The sequence below is a fragment of the Stenella coeruleoalba genome, assembly GCF_951394435.1.
Source record: "Stenella coeruleoalba genome assembly, chromosome: 1".
Lineage (NCBI taxonomy): Eukaryota > Metazoa > Chordata > Mammalia > Artiodactyla > Delphinidae > Stenella > Stenella coeruleoalba.
The window spans coordinates 132,214,057-132,229,175 of record NC_137169.1 but is presented as its reverse complement, the minus strand read 5'-3'; the positions used below and the strand labels follow the sequence as shown (position 1 = coordinate 132,229,175).

General features: G+C 42.7%; 1 long non-coding RNA gene across 3 annotated transcripts in view; it reads left to right on the top strand.

Annotated features, from left to right (window-relative positions):
- LOC307182557 overlaps positions 1–15,119 on the top strand; it is a 585,550-nt gene that overhangs the window by 4,676 nt on the left and 565,755 nt on the right. For all 3 annotated transcript variants that reach the window (XR_013827196.1, XR_013827197.1, XR_013827198.1), the window contains exons 2-4: positions 12,586–12,744; positions 13,496–13,624; positions 13,744–13,808. This is a non-coding gene — a long non-coding RNA (uncharacterized lncRNA). The remainder of the gene's footprint in view (positions 1–12,585; positions 12,745–13,495; positions 13,625–13,743; positions 13,809–15,119) is intronic.

Sequence of the window (15,119 nt, the reverse complement as noted above, 5' to 3'; positions counted from 1 at the left end):
AGAGATCCAGCTTCCTTTTAGCCCGTGGCCCCAGCCTCTTCTCTACACACCTTTCAGGGTCACCACACGTACCTGCAACAAGACAGTGGCAGGGGAAATAGCATGGAGTGTCATTAGTGGAAACTTTTATGGGCCCAGCCTGGAAATAGTGTACATTGCTTTTGTCCACATTCTGTTGGCTACATACAGTGTGTCTGGAAAATGTGGTCTAGCTGCCTGGGAAGAAGATGAAGCTGGTTTGATGAGCAGCTAGTTCAGTAGTTCTCAAATTTTAGAGGACATCAGGATCACCAGAAGACTCTGAAAACACAGATTGCAGGGCCCCAGTCCCGGAGGTTCTGATTCAGTAGGTCTGGATTGGGCCCCAGAATGTGCATTTCTAATCACTCCCCAGGAGATGCTGATGCTGCTGATTCAGGGGAAAAGCATTGGAAACCACAGAGCTGATGTGTCTTTGCTACACTGTTAACCATATAACATGTGAATTATCCTTATTGAGGACTTCAGTCTTTATCTGAGGCAGAGAGAGAAAAGCAGTTGGCGGAGGAGCAGGAAACTTGGCTTGAGAGGAATTTAGGACTCCAGGGCACAGAGTCTGGTCTTGGTTCCACTAAGCTGTGTGACCCTAGCAAGTAACTTCACTTCTCTGAACTTCACTAGGTTTCCTGTATACAAAATGGGAATGATGACAATACCAGTTCAGAATCGGAGAAAATAATTGCAAATGAAGCAACTGACAAAAGGATTAATCTCCAAAATTTACAAGTAGCTCATGCAACTCAATATCAAAAAAACAAACAACCCAATCCAAAAATGGGCAGAAGACCTAAACAGACGTTTCTCCAAAGATATACAGATTGCCAACAAACACATGAAAGAATGCTCAACATCATTAATCATTAGAGAAATGCAAATCAAAACTACAATGAGATATCACCTCACACCAGTCAGAATGGCCATCACCAAAAAATCTACAAGCAGTAGATGCTGGAGAGAGTGTGGAGAAAAGGGAACCCTCTTGCACTGTTGGTGGGAATGTAAATTGACACAACCACTGTGGAGAACAGTATGGGGTTTCCTCAAAAAACTAAAAATAGAGCTACCATATGACCCAATAATCCCACGACTGGGCATATATCCCGAGAAAACCATAATTCAAAAAGAGTTATGTACCACAATGTTCACTGCAGCACTATTTACAATAGCCAGGACATGGAAGCAACCTAAGTGCCCATCAACAGATGAATGGATAAAGAAGATGTGGCACATATATACAATGGAATATTACTCAGCCCTAAAAAGAAACGAAATTGAGTTATTTGTAGTGAGGTGGATGGACCTAGAGTGTGTCATACAGAGTGAAGTAAGTCAGAAAGAGAAAAACAAATACCGTATGCTGACACATACATATGGAATCTAAAAAGAAAAAAATGGTTCTGAAGAACCTAGGGGCAGGACAGGAATAAAGACGTAGACGTAGAGAATGGACTTGAGGACACAAGGAGGTGGAAGCGTAAGCTGGGACGAAGTGAGAGAGTGGCATGGACATATATACACTACCAAATGTAAAGTAGATAGCTAGCGGGAAGCAGCCGCATAGCACAGGGAGATCAGCTGGGTACTTTTTGTCCACCTAGAGGGGTGGGATAGGGAGGGTGGGAGGGAGATGCAAGAGGGAGGGGATATGGGGATATATGTATGCGTATAGCTGATTCACTTTGTTATAAAGCAGAAACTAACACACCATTGTAAAGCAATTATACTCCAATAAATATGTTAAAAAAAAAAAGAACTCAGGGAAGCAGGAGCTCAGAGCTAGAGGTTTTCGTGAAAACCCAAGCCCCTGAAAATGTGGCAAAGGCTCAACCTGTGAATTTCACGACATTAACAGCCTCAGAAGTTTTTGTAGAAAGAACCCAATAACGGTGCTGCAAATAACTGATTCATTATGCTTAGAGAAAACAAAGGACATCCAAAACCATGACACTTATAGTTGTATTGCTTAAATTACATTTTGGGTTATCTTCTTACTGATTCACTCATATATAATTTACATGATGATGCAGTTCTTTATACTTTCATTGGGCTTTTAAATTTCATTTTTTTAAGTTTAGGCGTGGTTGCATTTTCTACAGACTACCAAATTACCCAAACAGAACAGATTGAATTTCAAGGTTAGGGAGTTTTTCTAATAATAATTTATGGTCCAAGTATAATGTGATGAAGTATGGTATTGTGCATGCAGGTACGAACCTGAGACTATTTTTGCCAAGAGTTGGCTCAAAAATGGGGAAACATATTTCTAGCCTCAGTTAGAAATGCTCTTAGAGTACATTGATCATTGTTTCTGAAGAATGTCTTCTTACATATACTCAGGTATTTTTCAGCAAACTGGTTTAATTTGTAGAGATTCCATGTCGTGTAAGATTGTTTCCTATGCGTTTTCTTCTGAAGTTGTAAGAATCACCTCTCCCTTAATTTCTAGGAATATTCTAACGCCTTTATTTTCATGGTTTAATTTATGAAAAAGTGTAAACGTTCCATTTTCACCTGTGAGAGTTCTTTTTCTCTAAGCCTCTGCCTTTTGGAGTATTTGCAAAGCTCTGAAAATGACAGGCACTTCCACAATGAAGAGAATAATCTTTCCTTCTGTTGGGCTGTTCCTGGGGTAGTGATTAGCAGTATCTTCACTGAATATTTAACTTCCTCAAAATTGTTTATCTGTGCTGTGGATCAATGAAATATCTGGGTGAGCTGTCACTACTTTACATAATTAAGTTTTTCTTGCCAAAAAAGAGAAGTAACAAAATACGGAGTGAAAGAAGCCTTAGGTTGGACTTTTAAAACATTTTCCCCTTCATGTTCTTTCCCCATTTAAAATAACCCCAAAGAGAAGCAAAAGAGCTGAGATTGAGGAGGGATTTTATGCAGATCAGTGAAGCTGACAGCTCACATTTTCTTGCAAAACTCTTAAGAATTTTCCTCCGCAGACCCCTCCGCAGGCAGTGATACACAGTAAATGCCAGAAAGAAAACAATTTCCCATTGTTCATAACTATCTGGTTTGGTGTGTGGGTGAGAGGAGGGGGAGGGGAGGGAAAAGTTCTATTGCAGGGGAGCTAAAGGCAGACGGAGGTAACAACTCAAATTTACTGAAATGGTAATTCAGGCTTCTCATGGCACTTTAAATTAGTGCAAAATCACAGGATTTGTGCTTAATCTCATTTTTACTATGTAGAAAATAGGCCTCAGAATTAGAAAGAGATATACTTTTAATGCTTAAATAGGATGTCCAGTCACTTCCGAAGAATTCGTGGATGAAGCAGACTTTGCTTGCTTAGCTGCCCTTAATTCCTATTTCCCTCTCTTTTATTTATTTTTTTAGTTTTTTAGTTTTTTGCGGTACGCGGGCCTCTCACTGTTGTGGCCTCTCCCGTTGCAGAGCACAGGCTCCAGACGGGCAGGCTCAGCGGCCATGGCTCACGGGCCCAGCCGCTCCGCAGCATGTGGGATCTTCCCGGACCGGGGCACGAACCCGTGTCCCCTGCATCGGCAGGTGGACTCTCAATCACTGCACCACCACGGAAGCCCTATTTCCCTCTCTTCTGTGTGGGCTAGTGGACCCAGCGGAATCCCCATCTCCTGTATTTATTGAGCTTGCTAATGTACAGGGGTGTCTTTCCCTGGGGAGGGTAATAGGGAAAATTGCATTTGCTTATCTATCACAAATGAAAATCACCTGGGGAATATAGAGTATTTTTTTTTTTTTTTTTCCAATTCTGCTACCATTATTTCCAAAGCAATCAAATGCAGAGGCATGAAAGTCAAACAGAGAAAAATGCTGATAGATTGGGCAATCTGCGTAGCTCTCTGGGACCGTAATTATTTCAGTGTTCAAGAGGAATATGCACATTTGAAAGATGGTGAATTCCATCCAATGCAATCAATCATTCATCTCCTATGGCAACAATAATCGTGGAGGAGGTGGTAGTTCAGATTTTATGTACTCATCCCTGTTTGTTTGCTTGAAGGGATACTAATCTTACGTAACATGTGGACACTCCTGGCCCATTAGAATATAGCTCCTAGATGATTTTCAAATATTGGTATTCGGTACCCGTCACCTGGGAGTGATGAGATCAAAGTAAGTAAGATGCTGCAGCAGCAAGAGCTAGATGCTCGGCATTGCCTTTCTTCTAGAACATTTTGTACTTTCATTTCCAGATTTAAAAAATTGGTTATCTGTCTGCATGTATGCTATTTTTTCTACCTTTATAATCTGAAGGTGATTTTATGAATACAGTAAGTCTTGGTTAACTGATGCTTTAGGAAGATGCTTTTTCTGGATAAACTAAAAGGCTGACATGGCTCTTCCTGATGTTCTTAAATATTTTATTAGCAGTGTCTCTCCTCCACCCCCTTCCTATTCATAGTCTCCTTCAATTTAATGATATAAAGCAGGTGGTAGTGTTGTCAAAACTGGGTTTCCATTAGAAGCAATCTCTGAGAATGTGGTGCGTTTTCCTCCTTACTTTTCTCATTATTAGGTGTCTTAGGCTCAAAAGGCCCATATGGCAGTTTGGAACAAATGTATATCCTGTTTGAAACCAACATTCTGAGAGTTTTCAAGCCATGAAAATCAGATATCATAGTTTTGATTTTTAGTTTTTTAAACTTTCAGAATGTGGATTCTGAGTTTCTCTTTTTCTTCCTAATTCTGAAAAAAGCCCAATCTCCAATATCACCTCCCCTGTGTTCCCCTTCTGGTGCTGGATGGAGATGTGCTGATAAGGAAAGACAGTCCTGCAGTGAGGCTGAGGCAGATTTATACCCCAGTCTTGATGTTCGGGAAAAGTTGTTCAGTCACTGACAAATCCTTTAATTATTGATGGTTCAGAAACTTTATCATTCTTGGGGACTTCCTTGGTGGTGCAGTGGTTAAGAATCTGCCTGCCAATGCAGGGATGCAGGTTCGATCCCTGATCCAGGAAGACCCCACATGTCGTTGAGCAGCTAAGCCTGCGTGCCACAACTACTGAGCCTGTGCTCTAGAGTCCACGAGCCCCAACTACTGAAGCCTGTGTGCCTAGAGCCCATGCTCTGCAATAAGAGAAGCCACCACGATGAGAAGCCCATGCACCGCAACAAAGAATAGCCCACACGCAGCAAGAAGACCCAACACAGTCAAAAATAAATTAAAAACAAAAGAAACTTTAACGTTCTTAACTTTTATTTGTAACCCTTTTTCTCAGATAATTGAGGCTGGATATCCAAATTGCTAGTTAGTGGAGGAAACTAGAAATAGCTTTCCCTTCTCTTATTTTATTTTTTTTTTTTGCAGTAAGCGGGCCTCTCACTGTTGTGGCCTCTCCTGTTGCGGAGCACAGGCTCCGGACGTGCAGGCTCAGCAGCCATGGCTCACGGGCCCAGCCGCTCCGCGGCATGTGGGATCTTCCCGGACCGGGGCACGAACCCGTGACCCGTGTCCCCTGCATCGGCAGGCGGACTCTCAACCACTGCGCCACCAGGGAAGCCCCTTCTCTTAGTTTCTTGACAAGAGAGAATGAAAGGGAAAAAAGAGAAAGAAACATAGGGAAGGTATGATAGGGGTTAGGACACTTCAGTATCCCCTGCCTTAGAACGGGATAGCAGGAGAGTGTTCATAGGAGCAAGGAGAGGGCTGTTCCCTGCTTTATAGGAGGTGACCTACAAGTTCCTATTCCCCCCTCTTTCAAACCTTTTATTGAAATACAATATACATACAGAAAAGGGCACATATCACAAGTGCATAGCTGGATGCATTTTCACAAGTTATCACACCATGTAATCAACACCCAAGACAAAACCAAGCCTAATAGCACCTAGAAGCCCTCTTTGAATTTCCCTCCAGTTACTGCCCCTCACTCCCAGGATGACCACCATGCTAACCTCTAAGAACTCAGATCTGCTTTGCTTGCTTTTTGTTTAATATAAGTGGAACAATACGGTCTGTCCTCCATTGCCTGGCTTCCTTCACTCAGTACTGTGTCTGAGAGATTCATCCATGTTGCTGCATGTAGTGTTAGATCACTCATCCATCCACTACGTCTTAACTATCTGAATTTGATACTTTACTTGTAAATAGCCATTTTCCTTTCTTAGAGAGATGGGAGTGGTTAAGAGCACAGAAGCTGGAACTAGGGTGTCTATGTTGAAAACCCAGCTCTTCTATTTATTAGGTATATCACCTTGGTTAAGTTCCTCAAGCTTTCGTTGCCATAATATCCTTATCTGTCAAGTGGTGATAATAATAGTATTTTCCTTATGGGGTATGTCCTTAAGGAGGAAGATATTAACTTTGTATGAATATATGTAAAGCATTTAGAAGAGTGCCTGGTATATGGACAGTCCTAAATAAGTGTAAGTTATTACTAATTCTCCAACTCCCACTTGATTTTCTTCTTTTTGTGTCGATTCAGCCTCTGAGTACAGAATGGGGGGATAATGTATGCTAACTGATCAGAAGTGGAGAAGAAGGGCTTTGACAGAAATAAAAGAGGTTCTTGATATCATCTGCCCTTTGCTCCCACTCTGTCAATTTTAGACTTAAGTACTTACATTTGCTTTTCAATGGTTTATTGTTTAATGAAAAATCCTAGTTACTCACTGGAAATCTCAAAAATAACAGCATTTAGTATATAGTGATAAAAATTTAATTTGTTACAAAAGCTAAAATTCATAAAATGTTACAAAGAAGTAGTAGCTATGAGAAACCCCATGCTGGGCTTCCCTGGTGGCTCAGTGGTTAAGAATCCGCCTGCCAATACAGGGGACATGGGTTCAAGCCCTGGTCCGGGAAGATCCCACATGCCACGGAGCAGCTAAGCCCATGCGCTACAACTACTTAGCCTGCACTCTAGAGTCTGCGAGCCACAACTACTGAGCCCACATGCTACAACTACTGAAGCCTGTGTGCCTAGAGCCTGTGCTCTGCAACAAGAGAAGCCACCACAGTGAGAAGCCCGTGCACTGCAATGAAGAGTAGGCCCCACTCGCCACAACTAGAGAAAGCCTGCACACAGCAAAGAAGACCCAACACAGCCAAAAATAAATAAATTATTTAATTAAAAAAAGACAGATACTGTATGATTAAAAAACAAAAAAAAAGAAACTCTATGCTTTTATGCTGTAATCTCCTTTCCTGTCCCTCTAGTTACTATTCATATTGATAGTATAATAGTGCCTTTGCTGTGTTTATGATTTGAAGTATTTTATCGGGACGGTGGTGCTAAGGAGGAGGTGGAACGCAGCCTGAATGATCACGAGTGACAACAATTTCCCACCCTCACTCACTACCTCACCCCCACTCACTGGCCCCATGCCTTCCACCCCCGCTTCAGCTCCCACTTCCTTTTCTTCAGGTCAAGGATAAGTTGGGAACAATGGTGCAATATAATTTAGCTACAAAAAGGATACATGAACTGATACTAAATTATCTATTTCTCCCTCTCCTTCCTCTCTCTTCAAAAGAGAGTCTCACAGACTTGAAAAAGTGTTTATGGAAATTGTAATTTTTTATAACAAAGACATTAGAATGTTTATAGATATTTTATTATTTAAATTGAACATTAAATTTTCTCAGTATATTGCTTATGTTTAGTTATTCCTGGAAATTTAGGAGGTCTGTAAAAAAAATATGTTTATCACTGCTATATTTAAAATGGATAACCAACAAGGACCTACTGTAGAGCACAGGGAACTCTGCTCAACATTTTGTAAAAACCTAAATGGGGAAAGAATCTGATAAAGAATAGATACATATATATGTATAACTGAATCACTTTGTTGTACACCTGAAACAACATTGTTATCAACTATACTCCAATATAAAACAAAAAGTTAAAAAAAAAAACAACTTGTTCTGTTCATAATGTCATCAGGTGCTGTGTTTTTCTGAGAAAATATGTCAAGAAAGTTCAGATAAAAATTGCACTGTTGGGCTTCCCTGGTGGTGCAGTGGTTGAGAGTCCGCCTGCCGATGCAGGGGTCACGGGTTCGTGCCCCAGTCCGGGAAGATCCCACATTCCGCGGAGCGGCTGGGCCCGTGAGCCATGGCCACTGAGCCTGTGTGTCTGGAGCCTGTGCTCCACGACGGGAGAGGCCACAACAGTGAGAGGCCCGCGTACCACAAAAAAAAAAAAAAAAAAAAAAAAAAAAAAAAAAAATTGCACTGTCATTGCCTATTTTCTTTTGTCTAAAAAATACTTTGTATTTCCCATTTTCATTGCTATATAATGTGTGAAAAAAGAATTTCTAGAAAGCATAGGACACAGATATTATAACGTCTTAAGGGTAGCTACCTTATGGAGAAACTCTTGACTAGTTTCTCACATCTAACTTACAAACAGTGCCTCAGTGTGATAGTTTAATCTTGAAATACAATTCACTGAAAATTTCAGTCAAAGTAAATAAATACCCACCTCGGTCTCATTAGTCCCTCATATTATGAGAAAGCAAGTATGCCTATGGACACGTGATATCAGGAAACTCAGTTTTGAGTAAGTTTATATATATATGAAACAAATTGTAAATATTTGAAAAAGTCAAGTCCCATAGAAACACACCCAAGGGGAAAAAAAAGAAAATGTGAACTCACTGTGTTATGTGATTGTATGGAAGTCCCGTGATTATAGCCAGGGTCCCCTTGAGTAGTTCAAGATGAAATCTGATGAGTGATATTAAAAGCATGTTTTTGAGCTCTATACTTTTGGTTTTGCTTCACAAGCTTATACCATCATCCATTCTTCTAAAAGTTTCTCCTTAGCTAATGTTTACGTATGTCTGTTGCGGTGGGCAAAACATGGCCTTTCTGCACTAGTTGGTCAACTCTAAGGGGGTATCACTGGAGTTGTTTCAGAGAAGTTAGGATAGGATGACCCTGGTTTGCCCAGGATGGTCCAATTTTAGCACTGAAGGTTCCATGTCCTGGGAAACCCCTCTGTCTGGGCCAGCTGGGTGGGTTGGTCATTCTAAGATCTTCTGAACCTCAAACATTTTTACCACTGGCCCTTCACAGAATCTGAAATGAATCCTTTAGACTGAATGTTGTGCTTTTGGGAGTCCCATGTTAAAGTGTAAACATACCGAGATAACACATTAATATCGGTTTTCATCATTTATTTTTTACTGGGAGTATGTTTATCAGCCAGGTAGCTTCCATTTCAGACAGTCAAGAGCTGAACCATGATGGAAGAGTAGTTTTTCACAGTGGGGAGAGAAGGGAAAGAACAGCTATTTGTTAAGCACCTACTGTGTGCTAAGGAGTTTGATGAGCTCTTTTTTTTTTTTTTTTTTTTTGTGGTAAGCGGGCCTCTCACTGTTGTGGCCTCTCCCGTTGCGGAGCACAGGCTCGGGACGCGCAGGCTCAGCGGCCATGGCTCACGGGCACAGCCACTCCGCGGCATGTGGGATCTTCCCGGACCGGGGCTCGAACCTGTGTCTCCTGCATTGGCAGGTGGATTCTCAACCACTGCGCCACCAGGGAAGCCCTTGATGAGCTCTTAGTAGAAATGATTCTGAATAAGGCACTGGGCTTCTGGAGAAGGTATGATATTGGGAGAGTGGGAGAAATGAGGAGCTAAGAGAGAAGAAGAAAGTCATTACTCACCTGAGTGGAGGAGACAGACCTGAGGTCACAGCCAGATCTGCCCTTGGGCTCTGCATCTTGCTAATGATGTAAACGTGACCCAACGTCTTAACCTCCAACACTGCTTACAAATTGTTAAAACGGGGATTCACCACTTTCCCTACAGGGATTTTGTGTTTTGTAAAAATTAAATGAAATAATGCATGTAACATACTTATGCTAGTGCCTGGTACCTAAAAAGCAATATATAAATTGAGGTTGCTACTCCTACTGTGGCTGTCATATTAGTTCAGGGACATCAGACCCGAAAGCCATTGCCTCTGGGGTGCTGACATTCATCCCTGCTTCTGAGAGTCTATCATTGCTTTGTCTCTTTGACAGGTATTTGGTGGCTTTGCTGAAAATCACTGGATATATTGTTGCATATGTGCATATGGGCACACAAATAGAAAAAAAAAATAACAAAAAGCAATTGACTTTATAAAATCATAATCACGGGAGCATTTACGCCCCATTCTGAGACATGTTCTGTTAGGGTTCTCTCAGGCATCAATCCAATGCCTCCAATTTTTATGTGATTTAAGTTGCATTTAAGATGCTATATAAATGCAAAAGAATAAAAAAATGGAGAAGAATTTTGGGCATTTTTCAGTTCTGTGCTATCAAACGGACTGCACAAAATTCTTCATTTTCTTCCACATAGCTCTGCCTGAACATTATTTATGGTAGTAGCAAAATAGTCAACACGGAATGAGAATTCATCTAGCTACGATATCTCAGTTATTCATAGGTGAACTGATGGCCTAAACTATCATCAGATGTCACTAGCAATATTCCAATGATAGAATCGTATAAAATTGAAGTTGTAATGAAATGTAACTTTACATATATTCGCAGATTTAAAAGGAAAAAAGAATACCATTTACTCCAATGAGTGTCAATTTAAAGTATAGTTTCCTATCTTTTTGTATAGCCACCTACTGAAGATATAGGTACAATAATTGTGGTGAGAGGAGAACTTCTTTTATCCACTTTTATTCCCCACATAAGTATTACATGTTAACATTTAAAATTGATCTTTAAAGCTTCGACATTAATGTGAATAGCAGAAAATCACAGATTGTCAAATTTGTAAGGTATAGCAAATTGTGGTTATTACAGTTCCCTCGTGTTAACAAGTGAGAATTTTGCTTTGCGATTGCATACACAGATGTGTCATATCTAGGTCTTTTAATTTCAGTTCTCTTTCCATTTCATTACACTGGTTTTCTTAAGAAAAATCCTGGCAAATATTATTGGAATAGGGTTCCAACGAGGGAGGGGGGAAATAGAGGAGTACCTTCCAGAATGCCAAATAAAGTCCAATAGTTTTGATAATTTTAAAATGCTGGTAAAACAAAGATATAATCAATATTGTCAGAGAATTAGGAAAGTTGGCAAAGTAATCTTTTGGAATAGACTCCAAAGTGCCCCAAAATGGCTTTCTATTAAATCCTCGTGAGAATTCTAAGGAGATGACCTGGTGACCTCTGGGGATACTGTGCTTTTTTTTTTTCTAGAAAATAAAGGAGTAAAAGTAATGGTTAACTAAGCTCTATTTATTTCTGATTCCTCAACTCATTTAGTTCAGAGTTTCTCAGAGTGAGATCTGTAGACCACCAGCATCAAAATCAATATAGTGCTTGTTAAAAATGCAGGTTTCTGGGCCAGCCTTCAAAAATGACTGAATCATAGTCTCTGAGGGGTAGGGCCTAAGACTCAGCCCTTTAGTAACTTTCCCAGATGATTCTGAAGTATAATAATGCTTAAGAACCATATTTAAGTGTTACTCTTCTACGTTGGATTAACGGTTTGATAGGCTTTACTTTAGGGTTAGTGGCATTTGAAGAGGTAGCTGTTCTAAATGTTGTTTGCAGGTGATTTTTAGTTCTATTGTTTTATAATAAATATTTCATTGTCTATGGCAGAATCTGAAAAGCCTACCAAGACATTTCTCAGACCATAGAAGGTTAAGTCTATAAGGTGTGGCTCTGCTGAGGCAGTCATTTGGCATAAATCTATGAGCTTTGAGTTATGGACATTACATCTGTAAGAATTCTGTGGAATCAACAGGCTTACTTCAGAGATGCTATGGAGCCTGAAGGAGCTGGCGTTGTTTTTTCTGTGAAAAGGTCAGATAGTAATTAAGTTAGGCTTTGCAGACCATACAATTTTTGTTGCAGCTATTCAATCCCACTGTTGCGGTGTGAACACAACTGCACATACATCAGTGAGTGTCCGTGGCTGTTTTCCAAAAGACCTTTATTTACAAAGTTTTATTTACAGTCCGTATTTGGCCTGTTGGCCATAGTGTGCTGACCCCGACCATGGAACATTTAGTATGTGAGTCAATTAATATTTAAAGTAAGACACAATGGCACAAATATTTATAATCTGTATACGAGAACATTGATAATATAGGTGCAATAAAAAATATGGATATGCACAAAACAGAAGGAGAGTCACAGATATAGAAAACAAACCTATGGTTACCAGGGGATAAGGGGGGGAGGGATAAATTGGGAGATTGGGATTGACATATACACACTACTATATATAAAGTAGATAACTAATAAGGACCTACTGTATAGCACAGGGAAACTCTACTCAATACTCTGTAATGGCCTACATGGGAAAAAAATCTAAAAGAGTAGATATTTGTGTATGTATAACTGATTCACTTTGCTGTACACCTGAAACTAACACAACATTGTAAATCTACTATACTCCAATAAAAATTTTAAAAAATGCCTGGTTATGGTGTTTCTTTTGCTTTCTGTCCCTATTTGTGGTACATTGGTCTTTTCATGAGTAATAAAATGTGGGAGATTGTGAATATCGCCACAAATTGTCCTTGCATCAAGAGGTGATGTCTGTTTCCACAGTCCTTAAGCCGGCCTCCTGGTTTTCTGTGTCCACTAGAAGGCAGACCCTAAGCCTTGAGAGGCCTGGACGCTTCCATTCTCACGTGGGGAGTCCTGATGGAGAATGAAAATCCACGTGGAGAGAGGCCGGCTGCCTCTGCCTTCCCAGCCATCTCGTTTGAGGCCCACACCTGTGAGTGAACCCACCTGAGAACAGGTAAGCCCAGCACAAATGACCAGGTCACAGAATAGTGAGCTTTGTTTTAAGCCATCACCTTTTCGCGTGTTCGGCTATGCAGGGATAGGTAACGAAGGCCAGTAAGAGCAAGGTCCTGAGCTGAGTTTGGGCAGGAGCGGGGTGTGTCCGAAGTGTGAAGCGCCGCATGAAGTGGAGAAGGGCCGAGACAGGGTGACTGTGAGTGTCCTGGGGGAGTACAGGTGGGCTGCTGGAGAGAGCTAAGAGTTCACTTGAAGTGAAGGAACTCCTGGTTGTTTAGAGGAAGGCTGGTCAGAAGTGTTGTGCGCCCTTCGCAGTAACATTCTGGCTGTGCAGGTGCAGGCGGTGAGTAACTGGGGAGTTGGCTTTAACCATGGGGGGGGGCGGGGCGGTGTTTCAGCAGGTGAGCATGAAGACAAGAAAGCGCAGTGCGGGTTTACGCAAGGGAGTGCCTCCTATGATAATGTCCTGGGTGCAGGGGAAACTGAGGCTAGAGTGACTGTGAGAGACCTTGACAGGACCCAGGGATTGCGGGATGCTTCTAGTGGGGTCAGAGACCATCAGAGCGGGGCTGCAGAGGGCAAGAGCTGGCCGCCAGAGGGTGCTGTCCTGAAATGAAGATGATGGAGCGGCTAGTTCTGCAACGAGCCAGTTTGGCCCAGCTGAAGCACCCTGGCCGGACTGCCTTCCGGTGTGTTTGTATTTAGGGAGGGGCGCTAGGACGCTGCAGCCATGTTGTTTTCCTGCGCAGGAGGCCGGCGCTTTTGCGGCTCCCACGCGTGGTCGCCAGTTTGCTTGCTGCCGCGTTGCTGTGAGGCAGCCCCAGTCCTGCCACCGCACCAGCCAGGACCCTCCTCCAGCCTCTCGGCCCCTGGACCAGGTCTGTGTGCCGCAGGGTGCCCACGTCATCCAGGTGGGAGGCTGCCAGAGCCTGACATGGTTTCCAGTCTGTCCTTCTGGGTTCTCACTTGTCTTTGCTTTTCCCCACTTCATTTCCAGCCGCGTCCCCTGAGGACTTCCAGTTCCAGCATCGGACACGAAGATGACAGCCTTGCAGAGAGCGGGTAAGCAGGCCCAGTTCAGCTCTGTCTTTCGTCTCTCCGTCTTCAGCGATTCTCCGTCATGGTGGAGGGAGACGGGCTGCGGCCTCCGTCTTGGCTGTGGGTAAGCTTGCAGGGGGGCAGGTGCGGAAGTGTACACAACAGGCTCTTTTGGAAGACAGGAGGTCAGAGGACTGAAATGATGGGGTATTGCAGGATTCCCCTTTGTGGATATTGAACTCACCGAGAATTAGGGCCAAAATAGTGTTGGAGAGAGTAGTGTTGAACCCCGAAGCGAAAATCCTCAAGGACCGAGGGGGCCTCAACAGGGGACTCCATGGATAACCTCTCAGGGAGATGGCATAAGGGGCACCATCGGATGTAGGGGGAAGCAGTGTGTCAGTGGTCCACACCGCACACAAGTGAGCATTTGAGCAAACCTCCTGCGCCCAGTGCTAGAAGGTGTATGGAAGGGTGAACATGGTGCTAAACACTGCAGCTCTTCTGGTGTTAAGACCCTTTCCTCTCCTTAGCAGGCCCAGAACTTTTCTGGCCAGATTTTATTGTGACTTCACTTTATTTCTTTCCTTCTTTTTTTTTTTTTTTTTTTTTTTGCGGTACGCGGGCCTCTCACTGTTGTGGTCTCTCCCGTTGCGGAGCACAGGCTCCGGACGCGCAGGCTCAGCGGCCATGGCTCACGGTCCCAGCCGCTCCGCGGCATGTGGGATCTTCCCGGTCCAGGGCACGAACCCGTGTCCCCTGCATCGGCAGGCGGACTCTCAACCACTGCGCCACCAGGGAAGCCCTTGACCTTAATTCTTGATCTGGTGATCAGGAGGGGAATTTGGGGCCACCCCAAGGGTTAAGTGCATCTAGTGAATAGAGGCGGGTGAATGAGAATGAATATCAGGTGTGGCCTCAAGAACGGCTACATCAGTGACAGCTGGGTGCCGGCCTCTCGCTTGGAGGGTGATGGGGGCAATATCTACAGGGCTCTTCCAGCCTCTGAGCCCCCTGTAAGACTGGCCAAGCCCTCTGCAGTATCCCGTGTTTCCTAATGCCTTATTTGTTCTAATCCCGCAGTAAAACTTCTTGAAGTCTGTTTCTTAGGGAAACTGACCGATTATCCCCTCCTTTTCAAAATACTCCTTTCTCTTTGGGCCACGTTCTTAGGTCTTCCCCTGCCACACTAGCTCCTCTTAGAGTTTTCTGGTTTTTCCTTACCTCCCTGGCTTGTGAACATTGGATCTTTTCTTTCCCCTACACTCATTTTGAAGTGAGTTCCTCCTGACTCATGGCTTTAAATGTAACGTAAAAATAAAATGGACTGAACTT